Here is a 12,289-nt window from a genome sequence, read left to right as displayed (position 1 = left end):
ACCAAGCCAGTGACCCCTGGAGATGGTTGAATGTTGAAACAGTAACTAACTTGAATACCAGTGATTCACATTGACCGAGTTGTATATTGTAGTATCAAGGTGACTGGCCGGAGAATCCCGAGATATCACTGGCCTAGTTTCTATACAGTCATCCAAGGGAACTCAGTCACCCAGATGGAAAAACGATGGCACGGGCTATATTCACCAGTTTGCACGAGGGTGTACGTTGGAGTTTCTTGGACTGTTAGTTTAATATCGAATCTACCACAGAAGTATTATTTGGTGTATTATGTATGTGAGATGTGTTATTGACTATTTGAAGCTTGCATTGTGAGTGACAATGTACACTCTAGGTCTGTGAGCCATTTAGACCAAAGATTAATTGAAAGAAAATGTCAAAAGATTCCAAAGAATCTCCCAAATCAACTGGTTACAAGCTCTTTTCCCAGTTATTCTTTGGTTGTTGATGTTGTAACTGAGGCAGTGGACACTATTGGTAATTACTCAAAACAATTTTTATTATAAAACCCTACTTGGTAACGAGTAATGTGGAAAGGTTAATAGTATAAAACATTGTGAGAAACGGCTCCCTCTGAAGTAACGTAGTTTTCGAGAAAGAAGTAATTTTCCACGAAATTGATTTCGAGACCTCAGAATTAGGTTTTGAGGTCTCGAAATCAAGCATCTGAAAGCACACAACTTCGTGTGAGAAGGGTATTTTTTCTTTCATAGTTATCTCGCAACGTCGACGACCAATTGAGCTCAAGTTTTCACAGGTTTTTTAAGTGATAAGACTGGTCTTTGACAATTACCAATAGTGTCCAGTGTCTTTAAATACTGTTGCTGCTGCTGTTGTTACTCTCCCTCTTGCTGTTGTCGTTGTTGTCGTTGTTCTGCTGTTATTTCTGCTCATGTTCTTGATCGTGATCTTGTTCTTCCCCATGTCGTTGCTCTTGCCGGTGATGATGGTGTAACGAGGACGGGGTTCAATTGAGAAAAATACCGCGAATAGAAATGTCAAAAACTTTTCAAAAAAACTTTTTGTGAATGTAAGAATCTCTCCGAAGACCTATACGCATTCGTTATGCGTAAGCACTTGATGTTGTCGTGTCAACGGTGATTGTTTATTTAATTCCCATATGGTAAAACTCAAGAAGCTTTACAGACAGTGAAAAACGTAATACATACCAGTTGAATACCAGTGCTGTTTATACGTCTTGATAGGATCATGGTAATTTAATGCCATGTTCAGAATGCTGCCGTATTTCTATTGGAATGCTTGAAGTGCATCTATGGTTTCTAATGTTGTTTCAGTTGAGCAGTTGCGTGTCTCAATACTCAATCTTGTCTGTGAAGACCGTCACCATCGTCGTTCAATTTGTGGAATGCATCTATTAGTGTAGCTGGCTATTTGAGCAGAAGGCCTATAGGGGTGGTTTGAAACAAATTTCACGAGAAATTTAATTGGAATCAAACTAAATAATTACTGAACAACCACATTAAATCGTAATGTTATTGCACCACACATTGTTGTCTTACCCATCTAGGAAATCAAGGGCTGCCTTAGGTGATCGGGCATTTGTGTACGCCGCTCCAAATCTTTGGCACAATCTCCCTCCTTGCATGCATTAGACAGTCTTCTCCACTTAGTGTGTTTAAATCTTAGTTAAAAACCCATTACCTCACCCATTTAATTCATTCTTGCTCTGTTTGTGTATTTGTTTTTTTCATTTTTTTCTCTGAATTTTTTGGTATTCCTTGTATTGCGCAGTAGAATATATTTATATAGGTCACTGCGCAATATAAATGTCCGTATTTTTATCATATCTGTTTTTGTCATTGCATCATTTTCAATTAATATAACGATAATTATCTTCTGTTATTGCTTCTTCAAAGCCGCTACGAAAAGAATCGGGTGTTTCTCTTCCAAAGACATGGATTCCCCTTTTTTTTTCAACTATTGTTTTTGTATAAGCCTAGACAATATTTCGGCGCGTTGAACTTTAACCTTCGACCTGATCATTAGGCGAAGAGTCGCAAAATGGCAACTCTCTCTCATTATTGGTGCTTCTGAAGTTTGTCAGCAATTTATTGAGCAAGCTAAGGTCTAAATGCATGGCATTTGATGCAATGGAGAGTTCGTTAAAAAAGGGCCTAAAAACATCACCAGAAAGAAAATACAACGTCATCTTTAAAAAAAGTTTACGTCAGTATAAACCTCAACTCTTTCAAATCAGATGCATTTCAATCACAGCTGGGAAATCGATCATAATATGCAAGCTAATTGTCAACATTGAATGCCAAAAGCACAGGTTGAGGAAGAACTTGACGCACCGAGATGTCAGAGAACACGCACGTGGCATTAGGCATTTTTTTTAACAGTGCCGAAACTAGAACATTTCAGGGGGCACAAACAAGCTTAGGGGGTGCACCATTTTTGTCGAGGGGTACATTTCTATCCAGTTAAAACTTAAGTTTCCGTTTTGCATTTCTCTTAAAACAAGACCTTTTTCAGCGCTTTATTGTAGTTTTCTTACTTTTATAAGATGATCTGATGAGAGATACAAACACTACTGTCTGCTACAAACATACTGTCTGCTACAAATAAAAAACATTGACATTTTCATTAAAGGTTATAAACTGTTACATTTAAATCTGGTCCCAAAAGTCCACCAGATTTCAAATAGGGGCACCAGGAGCACTACATCAATCGGTTTGGGGGGTGGGGGTTGAGTGGCACGTGCTCCGTCTGGGTACGCCACTGGGTCTCGATCCTTGATACCTGTAATGTGGATGGTTCTTTGAGTCTCCGCCGTAACCTCTTTAGGTCGAGTCACTTTGTTCGTATATTGTAACAACCATGACCGCACAAGAAGTCATGATCACTGGCCGGATACTGTCACTCATAGAATCAGATATGAATTTCTATATTAATAATAATTGTCAATAACAGTTCTTAATCATGTGGAACATTGAGTTACATTACTGAAATGGCCGAGGAATTTGAGGCCGGGGCTTTATCCGCGGGCAGATTGTGGTATATTTTAGGCTTCTGTTTATATGCGAATCAATACCTCAAAACTTGCCTTGTAAGTACCGCAAATTTTCTGCACTAAAGAATTGCCATCCTCAAAAAATTTCCTGATGATTCCCTTTTTTAATCGGTTTAGAAGAAAACGAAATAATTCTCGCTTGAAAAGCACAACGACAATGACAATTTCGTAGTGCAGAAATGAAATTGCAACCGGTACAGATGGGGGTTATTTAGGCTTTAATAGCAGACAACTTCTACTCGAACACTCGCCGGTGTCAGATACAATTGTGTCCGCCATGCAATACTGTCCGATCCGGACACTTTTGCATATGCAATCGTGTCCGGGGCTATGCAAAAAACCGTCCAGTGGACATGTACATGACTGTATGTACATGTATGTGCGCGCGTAAGCGAGCGTGCATGCACTGAACCTACGTATATGCAGCATGAATATTCACGTATTTTATGATTGCAGTGAATACCCAACGGCCAAACATTTCCCATGTCATTCATGACATGCACTTAGTTAGCTTGTACAAAGAATGGCAAACGTGTTCAGTCGACCAAGGGCGTTTAATTTACTGCAAGGACGGTTTTGCACGGGGCGGACACAACTGCGTATTATGCAAATGTGTCCGGGCGGACACAATTGCATTATGCAGCAGCGTCCGGGCGGACACGATTGCATTTGCACAACCGTCCGGCGGACATTATTGCATTATTGCATATGCCATAATGTCCTCCGGATAGTATTGCATCGAGAACATAATTGCATGCGACACCGGTAGAGTCCACAAGACAGGACGTAAAGCTGAGGGACTATACTAGACTTGATTCAAGTCCCGTTCTCGTGCGGGAGGTCCCTAAGCACACCCGCCGCCGTCAAACTGTAGCTGTTGTGGTCCCGAGTCCCAATGGCGTGCGGAACAGGTTGGGGGAATGCAGAACATCACAAAACAATAGTTGTCTGAGATTGGCACGGGATTGGGACTTGAGTCAAGTCTAAGGGACTACTTGTCCATGAACGGCGCAGGGGAGCGTGTGTACAACATTAAAACTCACATTGGATGGAGGTAGTCTGCATTGCGTAAAACACCTCAAAAACTCACCTTGCGATTAGTATATACCGTTACCAAATCTTTTATCAACTTGAAATTATCAAAGTGTAAATGAATACTGAAATATCAACATTGGTAAACCATCTCCTATTAAGTTTTGCATGGATTTACACGAAGGCCACCGAGGTTATGGTCTCATTTTACCCCTGGTCTTTGCCTCCGGGTTCCCTTTCAAAAACCCTCCCTTGGCGTTAAGATTTTTCAATGGAAGTGCCCTTCGCAATATGAAAATGGCATCCGCCCCTTAGTGATGCCGAAGCTATAGCTTTCCCTGCGTTAATGAGAATGTTCGTTGATGGTTGAGTAATCCCATACGTGTGCGTAGGTCAAACGCCCATATTATAGCCATGTGGGAGAGGTCGGGGCTGTAGATGAACCAATCTGAGAATCGGAGGAAGTGAAAGTCCTCCCTGGTGGTTGAAGAAAGAGGTCAGTATCATCTAAAGGATGCCTGCTGATACTCGTGAGAACTAAAATAGAAGACCTGAAGAATGTTAGGTTGAAGATTGACCATCGAAAATGGACGTGTGGTTGTTATAAATCTCAAATCTAGCATCTTCATACCGAAAATTGAGTTGTCTCAGTGGGTGCGTTCGATTAGCATCCCCGGGTCGACCCCGCGGTACCCCCGACAGGAGCTAATCGAACCATGGAGGTAGAACGATCACTCGCCCCCTTGTGGTAACGTCATGCACCTCGGGCCAGCCCCAAGTGACCCGTTCCACAAGCTGGACACTTAGGGACGACCCGGGTGAGCCCCTGGAGTGACGTCAAAGCTATTGGAACGTACCGGGGCAGACTGGGGTCGACGCGGGGAAGCTATCGAACGCACCCATTCATTTATTTTCTGTCTCTTGTGTGCTGACTCAAAAATTAACAAAATGTTATTTTAGGGGGCACCCGGATTTGAACCAGGAACCTCGCGATCTGCAGTCGAATGCTCTACCACTGAGCTATGCCCCCTTGCTTGCATAGTCTTAAGATCAGTTTGGAAAAGATCATAAGTTTAATTTTCTTGTAAAGATAAGGAAGCAAAATGTTATTTTAGGGGGTTCCCGGATTTGAACCAGGGACCTCTCGACCTGCAGTCGAATGCTCTACCACTGAGCTATGCCCCCTTGCTTGCATAGTCTAAAGATCAGTTTGGAAAAGAACATAAGTTTAATTTTGTTTTAAAGACAGAAAAGCAAAATGTATTTTTAAGGGGGCACCCGGATTTGAACCAGGGACCTCTCGATCTGCAGTCGAATGCTCTACCACTGAGCTATGCCCCCTGGCTTGCATAGTCTTAAGATCAGTTTGGAAAAGATCATAAGTTTAATTTTCTTGTAAAGATAAGGAAGCAAAATGTTATTTTAGGGGGTACCCGGATTTGAACCAGGGACCTCTCGATCTGCAGTCGAATGCTCTACCACTGAGCTATGCCCCCTTGATTACATAGTCTTAGATTATTTTGAAAAAAACATCACTTTAATTTTCTTGTAAAGATAAGGAAGCAAAATGTTACTTTAGGGGGTACCCGGATTTGAACCAGGGACCTCTCGATCTGCAGTCGAATGCTCTACCACTGAGCTATGCCCCCTGGCTTGCATAGTCTTAAGATCAGTTTGGAAAAGATCATAAGTTTAATTTTCTTGTAAAGATAAGGAAGCAAAATGTTATTTTAGGGGGTACCCGGATTTGAACCAGGGACCTCTCGATCTGCAGTCGAATGCTCTACCACTGAGCTATGCCCCCTGGCTTGCATAGTCTTAAGATCAGTTTGGAAAAGATCATAAGTTTAATTTTCTTGTAAAGATAAGGAAGCAAAATGTTATTTTAGGGGGTACCCGGATTTGAACCAGGGACCTCTCGATCTGCAGTCGAATGCTCTGCCACTGAGCTATGCCCCCTGGCTTGCATAGTCTTAAGGTCAGTTTGGAAAAGATCATAAGTTTAATTTTCTTGTAAAGATAAGGAAGCAAAATGTTATTTTAGGGGGTACCCGGATTTGAACCAGGGACCTCTCGATCTGCAGTGGAATGCTCTACCACTGAGCTATGCCCCCTTGCTGGCAGAGTCTCAAGATCATTTGGAAAAGAACATGAGTTTAATTTTGTTTAAAAAATAAGAAAGCAAAATATATTTTAGGGGGCACCCGGATTTGAACCAGGGACCTCTCGATCTGCAGTCGAATGCTCTACCACTGAGCTATGCCCCCTTGCTTGCATAGTCTAAAGATCAGTTTGGAAAAGAACATAAGTTTAATTTTGTTTTAAAGACAGGAAAGCAAAATGTATTTTTAAGGGGGCACCCGGATTTGAACCAGGGACCTCTCGATCTGCAGTCGAATGCTCTACCACTGAGCTATGCCCCATTGCTGGCAAAGTCTCAAGATCATTTGGAAAAGATCATAAGTTTAATTTTCTTGTAAAGATAAGGCAGCAAAATGTTATTTCAGGGGGCACCCGGATTTGAACCAGGGACCTCTCGATATGCAGTCGAATGCTCTACCACTGAGCTATGCCCCCTTGCTTGCATAGTCTTAAGATCAGTTTGGAAAAGATCATAAGTTTAATTTTCTTGTAAAGATAAGGAAGCAAAATGTTATTTTAGGGGGCACCCGGATTTGAACCAGGGACCTCTCGATCTGCAGTCGAATGCTCTACCACTGAGCTATGCCCCCTTGCTGGCAGAGTCTCAAGATCATTTGGAAAAGAACATAAGTATAATTTTGTTTAAAAAATAAGAAAGCAAAATATATTTTAGGGGGTACCCGGATTTGAACCAGGGACCTCTCGATCTGCAGTCGAATGCTCTACCACTGAGCTATGCCCCCTTGCTGGCAAAGTCTCAAGATCATTTGGAAAAGAACATAAGTTTAATTTTGTTTTAAAGACAAGAAAGCAAAATATACGTTTAAAAGGGGCACCCGGATTTGAACCAGGGACCTCTCGATCTGCAGTGGAATGCTCTACCACTGAGCTATGCCCCCTTGCTGGCAGAGTCTCAAGATCATTTGGAAAAGAACATGAGTTTAATTTTGTTTAAAAAATAAGAAAGCAAAATATATTTTAGGGGGAACCCGGATTTGAACCAGGGACCTCTCGATCTGCAGTCGAATGCTCTACCACTGAGCTATGCCCCCTTACCTACGTACATGATCAGATAATGTTGAACAACATTAATGTCGTATCAATGCCGAAAGTCGTACCAAAAGTTTGTATTAAACACAGTCTTCTCGATACGAATGGACCTTTCATGCCTCACGAGTACATACAACCTCATCAGGGTGGGCACATCAGGAAAAAGGGATTATTTGCTGTCCTTACATTAAAACCATTTATGTCCGTTTGCTTAGTCTATTTCTACCTCCATGGCCTATCGGGAAGTTAAGGTAAAGGAACAAAGGAAAGCCCAATTGATAGCAATGTCAGAATGCTTGATGGTCAACCAACACATTCTGTAAACGACTTTATACGAATCTACAACGTGTTATGAGGCTGCTCGTATGCATTGTTAACCGTACACATCACCTCAATTTGAGCAAAGAGCAAGGACAGGATTCGAGGTAAAGTGATACATGAGACTTATGTTAGCATGGTCCATACACGAATCTGCAAGACACATAAGGCTTCAAAGGTATGTACATGCACAGTCAACAATCTTTGTATCTAATTGTGAAATCGAGCCCAGGCTTCTCACAGTAGCTCGACCCCCTCAAACCCCGCTATAGTTCATTCACTGATTATAGTGATGAGTAAACTCCAACAGAACGAAACAAACTGAGAAGCTTTTAATAGAATTGTAAATTCACTTATCACCTGGGAAACATGTCTTTGAGGAACACGCATTCCATCTGTGCGAGCATCTCAGCTTGAGGAATGTTCCACACGACCAATGTTAGCTCTATGGTCCTCTTTCTATAGTGGCAGACGACCTTTTGCAAAGGTTAGTCAAGTCGTGGTCTGCAGTCTCTTCTCTTGACAGTTGCTCTCTAATTATGAACTTGACCTTTTGTAAACTTGGCCTTCACACATGGGGTATGTGATTGTAGCCGAGGAGGGGCGTGGCATCATCCTCCATTCATTTGGGCTGAGCACAATCCGTTTGACTTCCTTATGATTGTTAGCATATATTATTCGTTTTGGTTGGTACTACTCTCCTCGAAACACAAATGTTTCTTTGTACATAATTAGTTTTAGAGCAATCTGAGCGGTTTGAAATTTCCGATTTCTTATAATTTGGGGGAGATAAAATTGAGTAGTCCTCAAAATAAATTTGCGTTTTAACAGATACATAAACATTGTGCGTGATGACGGTGGTAAATTTGTTTACTGCCTGATGTTCGTATTCATATGACCATTATTTTGTAATCGTCTGCCATGATCAAGAGAAAGCTTTAAAAATATGAAAAGAAATTCCAATGAAATCATCAGTGCACTGATCGATATGTCGAGTTGTCTCATACACCAGTTCTTTTCAGCGACACCTCAACTCAGTACTTTGTTATTTTCTCATAACGGTGCAACTGCAAACCTTGCTTGATTTCATCTCTATCCGTGCACAATTTCACATCGTACATGGCATTGCAACACTTGGATGGTAAAGTGTGATGACGGAGTTTCCATCGTATTTTGCAATCTGGCGATGGTAATAACCTGATAAGAAAAGAGCCGTATAGAATTGCCATGCTCAAAACATTTCCCGATTTTTGTTTTAGGGATTCCCTTTGATGAATCGATTTAGAAAAGACAAGAAAACCCAATTGAAAAGCACTTCGACAGAATTTGCTGTACACAGAAAATCAAATTGCCAACCGGCAAATAATTCTCAAAGTTATCGGATCGCTTCAAACTCTCTCCCAAGATCCAGCAATTTGATTTTTTCCCGTAGCTAATTAAAGCATAAATTCAATCACCTTCTGAAATGCAACTTGACATTTATCATAAACTTATAACTTTCTTATTTTATTATGAACGTCTCAGAATACATTCTTCCTTCTGTCATCCGAAGCCACTGCGCCTTCAAATCCGCAGCACTGCATGCGCGATTGTTTTTAGGTTTTCCCGTCAAATCAGTTCGCACTTCGCCAGCTCTCGTCGGTATTTGTCTTACGGGCAACCACGGTCTAATTTTTCATTCCAGAATTTCAGTAATTTCTTGCTGGAGCAACGTGGAATTCACCGGTATACGCGGGGTTTCTTGCCAAACATTCCCGCCGAGCGCTGGCCGCGTCGATCAAATAATTATGAGTCCGAGACTCTATAAGATTGAAAAAAATGGTAATCATTAAAGTTGCATATTGGGCTTGCATGAACTTTAAATGGACAAGAAGTCATTGCTGCCTAACTATTCAGTGGGGTGGTTTTATGTATAGATAAACTTCGAAGCGGCCTTTTTGAAAATTGGTGGACACTATATGGCATTGCACCGTTTGGTTTGGGTGGATGTGATCAGATTTACCGAATCATTCAGATTTTCCAGTCATTTGATGACAACGACACCATCAGTCAACCCCGCCCTCGTCATCTTTCGTGAATTTTGTCTTCGCATCCGAAAACAAATGTCATCTGAGTTTTAGAATAATAAATGAAATGCATTGTTTGAACTGTAAAGTCAACATGACAAGAAGAGAATGTTAGTATAAGTAATTATGTCGTTGCATGCGTCTCTTTCAGCTCCAAGTCGTAGCGGGTAGGCCTACTGTCTAAGTTTCTGTTAAAGGCAATTAACAGGTAATTACTCAAAATAATTATAAGCATAAAACCTACCTTGGTAATGAGTAATGGGGAGCTGTTGATAGTATAAAACATTGTGAGACGTTGATTTCGAGACCTCAGATTTAGAATTTGAGGTCTCGAAATCATGCATCTGAAAGCACAATACTTCGTGTGACAAGGGTGTTTTTCTTTAATTGCTATCTCGCAACTTCGACGACCAATTGAGCTCAAATTTTCACAAGTTTGTTATTTTATGCAAATGTTGAGATACACCAAGTGAGAAGACTGGTCTTTGACAATACTAAACGTGTCCAGTGCCTTTTAGGGTCTTTCTTCTCTTTGCAAACTTTGACCACTATATCAACATTGTGCTCAGTATGTGACATGGTGGACACCCCTCCCCCTTATTGTGCCTTCATTGTGTTATGCGAATCACAGGAATTCTTCAAGAGAGACTTCTAAACAGAGAAAAATGGTTCGTTAAAGACAGTGGACACTATTGGTAATTGTCAAAGACCAGTCTTCTCACTTGCTGTATCTACACATAATATATGCAGAAAATAACAAACATGTGAACACTTGAGCTCAATCGGTCATCGAAGTTGCGAGATAATAATGGAAGAAAAAACACCCTGTTGTCACACGAGGTTGTGTGCTTTCAGATGCTTGATTTCGAGACCCCAGATTCTAAATCTGAGGTCTCGAAATCAAGTTCGTGGAAAATTACTTCTTTCTCGAAAATTACTTTACTTCATGGGGAGCCGTTTCTCACAATAGTTTATACTACCAATAGCTCCCCATTACTCGTTACCAAGTAAGGTTTTATGCAAATAATTATTTTGAGTAATTACCAATAGGGCCCACTGCCTTCAAATAAAGGAATATTTGGACCTACAAAATGTGCACACGTTCGAGCATGGTATACAAACTGTGGTAAATGTCAGTAAAAACCCTTCACATGCTACAAAATAGAACTTCATTATAGGCCACCTTTGGTCATTTCGTTCCAGCATTTTCAAACAATGGCGGCACTGAATATTCCCCGGACCACAATATTCCCAGGTAACTGATTTTGATTCATAGCATTTTTTTATTTGTTCAATCTTCAGATCTGTGTTGTCCATAAAATTTGCATGGGACTTATTTCTCTAACCCATTCAGTTGCTTATGATCAATTTACATTTAGTTCGAATCTCCTCGAGTGTGATATCTCATTTGAACCAAAAAGAATGTTGCATTATTGTGAAGCCTTCACGACGTGAATGTGCAGTTTAAAGCATTTTAATACAGGATGGAGTATTTCATGCGATATTTTTTGATGTGACAATGTGGCAATCCCATCAGAACACTGCTTGATACAGATGGCCTGTTATATTTGTACTTCTCTAATGCTCTGGGTAGGTCGTCAGGCGACACGGCTTTGACTCACCATGCTCGGCTGTGGATGATGATGATGATGAGTAAAACAGATGATCAAGTCAAAGTGAAGGTGTGACATAGACCTTTTCGCAAATACTGGGGCGCGCGCGTAAAGCTTGGAATTAGGTGCATTGTGGTCTAGCTGGTATCCAAATTTGATCCATATCTATCCCACAATGCACCTCATTCAACAGTCTGCGCTTGCGCATTTGTATTTGCGAAAAGGTCTATTGAGAATGTTTACAAAAATAATGTTGTATCCAGTTCGCGCGTTCTTTTCAAATCTTAGACGTCACTTACGGATGAAGCGTAATCTAAAACAATGGGTAAATGCTGTACATGCTCAGTCACAGCATATTTATTCAAACATTGCCAACAACTACCTAAATTATTGTCATTCATTGGTTATTTATTTAACTGACATAACCCACACAATTAGAAGCTGATTCTACAATTCCAACACCCATAAATTCCGACTTGTGCAAAATTATGAACTTGACTCTTTAAACATAGTCAGAGTTTGTTTACGTTTTAGACTGCGGAGTCTAAATTTCCCATCTTATGTTGAAACCAAAAATAGTCAACAACGAGACAAAAGATGAAGAAGAGCAAGAGCCGATAGTGGGATGAAAGTCCCATGGCGACGGCAGGACCAACAGGGCAAGTAATGTGATTTATATTCTAATGGTACAGGGATGCCATTTGATTTCACATGTTGGTGATTTCAGCTGGCCTTATTTGGTAGCTATATTCTACACAGCATTGTGTTTCAGCTATGGGTTTATGTTCCCGGATGAAATTTCAATCTATGCTGATCCTGCAAGTTTATATTCCAGTTGAAAATGTAACGTAACAAGTTTATAGGATAGAAAAGACGTATTCCATGCGAATGGACTACGTTAATAAAAACAAACAATTAAATGCATACTAATTGTGTTGAGAAATTATGATCGCATGCCATGTTTTGATAATCACTTGCTGGTCAGGCATCACACAGTGAAAGGCGGATTTGAAAT

At 40.7% G+C, this 12,289-nt stretch overlaps 15 non-coding genes across 15 annotated transcripts; all 15 read right to left on the bottom strand.

Annotated features, from left to right (window-relative positions):
- Positions 1 to 5,043: 5,043 nt before the first annotated feature.
- Positions 5,044 to 5,115, bottom strand: Trnac-gca. Its single transcript has one exon. It is a non-coding gene; the product is annotated as a tRNA-Cys (tRNA).
- Positions 5,116 to 5,198: 83 nt separating this feature from the next.
- Trnac-gca lies at positions 5,199 to 5,270 on the bottom strand. Its single transcript has one exon. It is a non-coding gene; the product is annotated as a tRNA-Cys (tRNA).
- An 84-nt stretch (positions 5,271 to 5,354) lies between these two features.
- Trnac-gca lies at positions 5,355 to 5,426 on the bottom strand. Its single transcript has one exon. It is a non-coding gene; the product is annotated as a tRNA-Cys (tRNA).
- An 83-nt stretch (positions 5,427 to 5,509) lies between these two features.
- Trnac-gca lies at positions 5,510 to 5,581 on the bottom strand. The gene has a single exon. It is a non-coding gene; the product is annotated as a tRNA-Cys (tRNA).
- An 81-nt stretch (positions 5,582 to 5,662) lies between these two features.
- On the bottom strand, positions 5,663 to 5,734 carry Trnac-gca. The gene has a single exon. It is a non-coding gene; the product is annotated as a tRNA-Cys (tRNA).
- An 83-nt stretch (positions 5,735 to 5,817) lies between these two features.
- Trnac-gca lies at positions 5,818 to 5,889 on the bottom strand. The gene has a single exon. It is a non-coding gene; the product is annotated as a tRNA-Cys (tRNA).
- Positions 5,890 to 5,972: 83 nt separating this feature from the next.
- Trnac-gca lies at positions 5,973 to 6,044 on the bottom strand. Its single transcript has one exon. It is a non-coding gene; the product is annotated as a tRNA-Cys (tRNA).
- An 83-nt stretch (positions 6,045 to 6,127) lies between these two features.
- Trnac-gca lies at positions 6,128 to 6,199 on the bottom strand. Its single transcript has one exon. It is a non-coding gene; the product is annotated as a tRNA-Cys (tRNA).
- Positions 6,200 to 6,280: 81 nt separating this feature from the next.
- Trnac-gca lies at positions 6,281 to 6,352 on the bottom strand. The gene has a single exon. It is a non-coding gene; the product is annotated as a tRNA-Cys (tRNA).
- Positions 6,353 to 6,436: 84 nt separating this feature from the next.
- On the bottom strand, positions 6,437 to 6,508 carry Trnac-gca. The gene has a single exon. It is a non-coding gene; the product is annotated as a tRNA-Cys (tRNA).
- Positions 6,509 to 6,590: 82 nt separating this feature from the next.
- On the bottom strand, positions 6,591 to 6,662 carry Trnac-gca. The gene has a single exon. It is a non-coding gene; the product is annotated as a tRNA-Cys (tRNA).
- Positions 6,663 to 6,745: 83 nt separating this feature from the next.
- Positions 6,746 to 6,817, bottom strand: Trnac-gca. Its single transcript has one exon. It is a non-coding gene; the product is annotated as a tRNA-Cys (tRNA).
- Positions 6,818 to 6,898: 81 nt separating this feature from the next.
- On the bottom strand, positions 6,899 to 6,970 carry Trnac-gca. The gene has a single exon. It is a non-coding gene; the product is annotated as a tRNA-Cys (tRNA).
- An 84-nt stretch (positions 6,971 to 7,054) lies between these two features.
- On the bottom strand, positions 7,055 to 7,126 carry Trnac-gca. Its single transcript has one exon. It is a non-coding gene; the product is annotated as a tRNA-Cys (tRNA).
- An 81-nt stretch (positions 7,127 to 7,207) lies between these two features.
- Trnac-gca lies at positions 7,208 to 7,279 on the bottom strand. Its single transcript has one exon. It is a non-coding gene; the product is annotated as a tRNA-Cys (tRNA).
- Between the last annotated feature and the right edge of the window lie 5,010 nt (positions 7,280 to 12,289).

Source organism: Asterias rubens, chromosome 9 (assembly GCF_902459465.1).
Source record: "Asterias rubens chromosome 9, eAstRub1.3, whole genome shotgun sequence".
In the NCBI taxonomy this organism is placed as follows: Eukaryota; Metazoa; Echinodermata; class Asteroidea; order Forcipulatida; family Asteriidae; genus Asterias; species Asterias rubens.
Note: the sequence above shows the minus strand (reverse complement) of the source record. Positions and strands in the feature narration are given on the sequence as shown.